Here is a 6441-nt window from a genome sequence, read left to right on the forward strand (position 1 = left end):
GCAGGTTTATTGTAGAATCAGAGTATGAGTTATACCTGGTCACCTTCACCTCGAGCTCCTCCTTCAAACCATTTATCCGATCGAACTCTAATTTTTCCTCCTCAATAAAGGCCTTCGTAGCATGAAGAGGAAATCTTGGGCAGTTCGATATAAGGCCGCCCCCATATGTGCCATCTTGACACTACTCCGAGTTATAAAGTCTAAATGGTGAAGGAGTGATACATCATCCATAGGGAAGACACCATAAGGACCGTTCTGTTGGTCGACAAACCCATCAGCATCGAAGTCAGGGCATCTAGATTGAAGGGTTCAACAGTTCGAGGTCTTTTGGAAGGGGAACGATCGGAGGAGAAGATGCAGCAACAGCAGAAGACGCGGAGGATCCACTACACGACTCGAGGAGTAGGGATCATTCTCCTCAGGCCGGCAGAGCTCGGCATGGACCGTTTTGACGTCACCTAAGAAGACCTTCCCATCCGTTTTGGCCGAGATGTTCTGAGCGGCAGCAGCCTTTCTCGCCTTCTTGAAAGCTTTCATCGAGTCATTATTCTTGGTCATCTCTGTAAAATAGAAACCAGTAGTTTTACAGACCAGGAAAAAGGAGGAAAGCAAAGTAAAAACAAGAAGCAATATATATCAAGTAATACCCAATGCAGCTGGAAAAAGGGAAGGGTCCCCCAAGGATTTTTTAGTATCTAAATGAGGAGGTTCCCCCTAAAGGTCCTCCAAAACAGTTACAAAAGCCTGCTTAATCTTGTTGAGCATTTTTCACGTATATCGGGACACTACTACATTCTGCTGCCAACACAGAGGGAAGGATGGCTCATCATTCACTTCCAGAAAAAAGGGGTGAGCTCCCTCAACAGCTCGAATCTTGAAGAAATAATTCTTGAAGTCCCTAAAGGACTCGTCATACATGGTAAAAACCTTATGTCCTTGTGCAGATCTAAAGAAACCCACGAGGCTTTCTTTTTCGAAGAAATCCCGGGCTTAGTTAAAATAAACCAATAAAAGAAAAGAGTTTGAGAAGGGGCAACATCCAATTCATGGCAAAGAAGCTGAAAAATCTTAATAAAACCCCAGGAGTTCGGATGAAGCTGGGACGGAGCTACATTACATGACCATAGCAAATCTGTCTCAAAGAAAGTAAAGTAAAAAGTGATGTCCAACTGGCTGAAAAAATAGTGGTAAGCATAAAAGAAAGGGCGCTCCCCTTGGGTCGGGACAGGGAAGCAAACCCTCTCCTCGGAGTCAGGTGCCACTAATTCATAATTCCTCTCTTGATCTCTACTCTTGCAGAGACGGTGATGTTTTCTAAGCTCTACGCAAAATTCATAATTGGCTAAAGAAACACACAGCAACACCAGGGAGTCCAACCAATCAGACATCCCCTCGGGAACCTTAAAAGACGCCTCGACAATATTTTTGCAAGAAGACAAGGCCAACTAGTCCTACAAACAAGAAAGGAAGATTGGATTACTAAAAACATCTTGGACAAAGCCAAAACAATTCGGCCAACCTAATCTAGTACAGCACAAGCAATAAAAGGAAACCCCAGGACCTACACCAAAAAAAAATCCAGGGGCATCCTTTGGAGCAGGCAGGGAACAAGGATTCAGAAAAAACCTACAAGATTAACGTCCCAACAAAACTCGCAGCAAAGACAGAGAAAAACCTTTTTCAAAGACGCAACATCCCCAGAAAGCTACAAATCAAACAGAATCGAAATAGCTACCTTCCAAATTCATAGTCTCAGCTTATCAGCAAACAAATAGCAAAACATATCAAGAAGAAGCCATCAAAGACACAATCTTTTTCAGAGAAATAATAAAGAGTCGGTATCTTCTACAAAATTCACCAGCGAAGAAAGCTATCAGCAAGACAAAAAACTTCAAAAGAGCAATCTTTCGAGAAAGCAAGCAGGTTCATGCAACTCGCAGAAGAGGAAAAACAAGCAGTATGAACCCTAGAGTACAGAAGGACCACTCCAAAAGCCAGAAAAACCCCCACAACAGTAAACAAGCAGGCGCACAGTGATACGAAGAGATTCAGATTTTCCAGCATGCACTTTAATAGAAAAATCAAAACTTTATCAAAAACTGAAGATAAATGACAAAAGAGAAGGTAAAACTAACCTGGAGAAAGAGCTCTGGAGAAAGAAGGAAACCGGAGTAAAGAAATTTCCCTTAAGCAAAGCACAAGAACACAGCGTCGCAGAGAAAAAACGAAAAGGCAAGCTCCAGGCAAAACAGAAGAACAAAGAAAAGAAGGAAGTTACACAAAAGAGGAAACCGTTTCGTGAAAACAAAATTCAAAACAAAAAGCCAAGAGAAACGGAGCATTAAAACCAAATTTATGAAGGTATTGAACCACTGCACATTCCTAAGGCTAGGACGCTAATACAAAGCGCACGCTTTCAGAGGAAATGAAAGAAAAACGTTCCGCATTCAAAAAAGAACTCTACAAAGATAAAATCGACAAAGTGCTTGAGTTCAGCTTCACCAGAGAAGGATCGAAGTCCTAAAACTAATGCTCGACCTCAAAATAAAGACCGAGCTCGAGCAGGGGCACTGTTCATACCCTGGGTCGAGCTGTCCGACCCGGGATGTTCTACCAACAAGACGACCGACCTCTTCAGGTCAGGACAATCTGACCTCTTTTCAAAAAGCTCGGCCAAGTCGACAGGAAAGCCCAAGAAGGGCCCAAATCGAGGAATACGACCCAAATCCAAAGGCAGCCTAAGCCTATAGAGATAAGGGTGGTTCCCTTGAAGATAAGATGACCTCACTCAAAGATAAGATAAGATAAGATAAGATAACTAACTTATCTTAACTAAGAAGGTCACTTCTACTAAAAACCTGCTTAATACCCTTGCTAACTTAAGCATCGGAGTCCCTTGCAGGTACCCCCACCCTCCGGTGACAAAGGATCAGCAGCATAGCCAGTCCAACAAGTCAGACACAACCGCTCCGGCCACCACTCACCAACCGGACACGTCAGCTCCGACCAGTACAGAAGGTCTCATCCGAGATCGACCTACAGTTTCAGGTAACCCCCGGAACAGTAACCATGGAGAGGAAGCATGAAAAGCTTCTCTCAATGCAGAGTCAAATAGAGCCCCCACATTCAAACTCTAAGTTTGGTGTTGGGAGGCCATCATCATGCTCTGAGCATCTGTGAGGCTCCATGAGAGCCCACTGTCAAGCTTTTAACATTAAAGAAGCGCTTGTTGGGAGGCAACCCAATTTTATTTAATCATATCTATTTATTTTCCATTGTTATTTTATGTTTTCTGTAGGTTTATGATCATGTGAAGCCACAAAACAATTGAAAAAGCAATAACAGAATGAAAAATAGTATTAAAAATAGCACACCCTGGAGGCGAAGCTTACTGGCATTTAAACGCCAGTAAGGGTAGCAGAATGGGCGTTAAACGCCCAGTCTGGCACCATTCTGGGCGTTTAACGCCAGAAATGGGCATAGAGCTGGTGTTTAAACACCAGAAAGGGGAGAAAAACTGGCGTTAAATGCCAGAAAAGGGCAGCAACATGGTGTTTAACGCCAGGAGTGGCAATCAAGGGGGCGTTTACACGCTAACATGGTGCAGGGATGAGAAATCCTTGACACCTCAGGATCTGTGGACCCCACAGGATCTCCACCTACCTCACCATTCAAAATCAAATCACTTTTCCTGCCAAACCCACCCATACATGGCCGAACCCTACCCCTGTCTCCACTCCTATATAAACCCATCTTCACTCCTTCATTTTCACACACCATACACCCTACTTACCCCCCCTTGGCCGAAACATTAAACACCCCTCCATCTCCTCTAATTCTTCCTCTTTACTATTTCCTTTCTTCTTTTGCTCGAGGACAAGCAAACCTTCTAAGTTTGGTGTGAAAAAAGGTAAAGCTTTCTGTTTTTCCATAACCATTTATGGCACCAAAGGCCGGAAAAACCTCTAGAAAGAGGAAAGGGAAGGCAAAAGCTTCCACCTCCGAGTCATGGGAGATGGAGAGATTCATCTCAAAGATCCATCAAGACCACTTCTATGAAGTTGTGGCCAAGAAGAAGGTTATCCCCGAGGTTCCTTTCAAACTCAAGAAGGGTGAATATCCGGAGATCCGACATGAGATTCGAAGAAGAGGTTGGGAAGTTCTCACCAACCCCGTTCAACAAGTCAGAATCTTAATGGTTCAAGATTTTTATGCCAATGCATGGATCACCAAGAACTATGATCAAAGTGTGAACCCGGACCCAAAGAATTGGCTTACAATGGTCCGGGGAAAATGCTTAGATTTTGTCCAGAAAATGTAAGGTTGGCATTCAACTTGCCCCTGATGCAAGAAGATGCACGCCCCTACACTAGAAGGGTCAACTTTGATCAAAGGTTGGACTAAGTCTTCATAGACATTTGTGAAGAGGGTGCTCAATGGAAGAGAGATTCAAGAGGGAAGTCGGTTCAACTAAGAAGGCATGACCTCAAGCCCATGGCTAGGGGATGGTTGGAGTTCATCCAACGCTCAATCACTCCCACTAGTAACCGGTCTGAAGTTACTATAGACCGGGCTATCATGATCCATAGCATCATGATTGGAGAGGAAGTAGAAGTTCATGAGGTTATATCTCTAGAACTCTACAAGGTGGCGGATAAGTCCTCTACTTTGGCAAGGTTAGCCTTCCCTCATCTCAATTGTCACCTCTGCAATTCAGCTGGAATTGACTTAGAGGAAGACATCCTCATTAATGAGGACAAGCCCATCACTAAGAAAAGGATGGAGCAAACAAGAGAGCCCACTCATGGACAAGAGCATGAGGAAATTCCTCGTCATGAAATTTCTGAGATGCCTCAAGGGATGCATTTTCCTCCACAAAACTATTGGGAGCAAATCAACACATCCCTAGGAGAATTAAGTTCCAACATGGGACAACTAAGGGTGGAGCACCAAGAGCATTCCATCCTCGTCCATGAAATTATAGAAGACCAAAGAGTCATGAGGGAGGAGCAACAAAGGCAAGGAAGAGACATTGAGGAGCTCAAGCACTCCTTAAGATCTTCAAGAGGAAGAACAAGCCGCCATCACTAAGGTGGATCAGTTCTTTAATTTCCTTGTTCTTATTTTTCTGTTTTTCGAAAATTTTGCTTTATGTTTTATTTATGTTTGTGTCTTATTACATGATCACTAGTGTCTAAGTGTCTATGCCTTAAAGCTATGAATGTCCTATGAATCCATCACCCTTCTTAAATAAAAAGTGTTTTAATTGCAAAAAAAAAAAGAAGTACATGAATTTCGAATTTTAAAACAGATTAATTATTTTGATGTGGTGGCAATACTTTTTGTTTTCAAAATGAATGCTTGGACAGTGAATGTTAAAATTTTGGCTCTTGAAAGAATGATTAAAAAGGAGAAATGCTATTGATAATCTGAAAAAAATCATAAAATTAATTCTTGAAGCAAGAAAAAGCAGTGAAAAGCTTGCAGTAAAAAATATATGCGAAAAAAGAGGCGACAAAAAAAAAGAGAGAGAAAAAAAGAGAGAGAAAAAAAAGAGAAAGAAAAAGCAAGCAGAAAAATCTAATAGCCCTTTAAACAAAAAGGCAAGGGTAAAATAAAAAGGATCCAAGGCTTTGAGCATTAATGTATAGGAGGGCCCACATGAATAAAATCCTGGCCTAAGCGGCTAAACCAAGCTGTCCCTAACCATGTGCTTGTGGCGTGAAGGTGTCAAGTGAAAAGCTTGAGACCGAGCGGTTAAAGTCGTGGTCCAAAACGATAAGAGTGTGCTTAAGAGCTCTGGACACCTCTAATTGGGGACTCTAGCAAAGCTGAGTCACAATCTGAAAAGGTTCACCCAATTATGTATCTGTGGCATTTATGTATCCGGTGGTATTACTGGAAAACAAAATGCTTAGGGTCACGGCCAAGACTCATAAAGTAACTATATTCAAGAATCAACATACTGAACTAGGAGAATCAATAACACTATCTAAATTCTGAGTTCCTATAGATGCGAATCATTCTAAACTTCAAAGGATAAAGTGAGATGCCAAAACTGTTCAGAAGCAAAAAGCTAATAGCCCCGCTCATCTAATTAAGACTGATCTTCATAGATGTTTTTGGAATTCATTTTATATTCTCTTCTTTTTATCCTATTTGATTTTCAGTTGCTTGGGGACAAGCAACAATTTAAGTTTGGTGTTGTGATGAGCGGATAATTTATACGCTTTTTGGCATTATTTTTAGGTAGTTTTTAGTATGTTTTAGTTAGTTTTTATTATATTTTTATTAGTTTTTAAATAAAAATCACATTTCTGGATTTTACTTTGAGTTTATGTGTTTTTTTGTGATTTCAGGTATTTTCTGGCTGAAATTGAGGGACCTGAGCAAAAATCTGATTCAGAGGCTGAAAAAGGACTGCAGATGCTGTTGGATTCT

Source organism: Arachis hypogaea, chromosome 12, assembly GCF_003086295.3.
Source record: "Arachis hypogaea cultivar Tifrunner chromosome 12, arahy.Tifrunner.gnm2.J5K5, whole genome shotgun sequence".
NCBI lineage: Eukaryota > Viridiplantae > Streptophyta > Magnoliopsida > Fabales > Fabaceae > Arachis > Arachis hypogaea.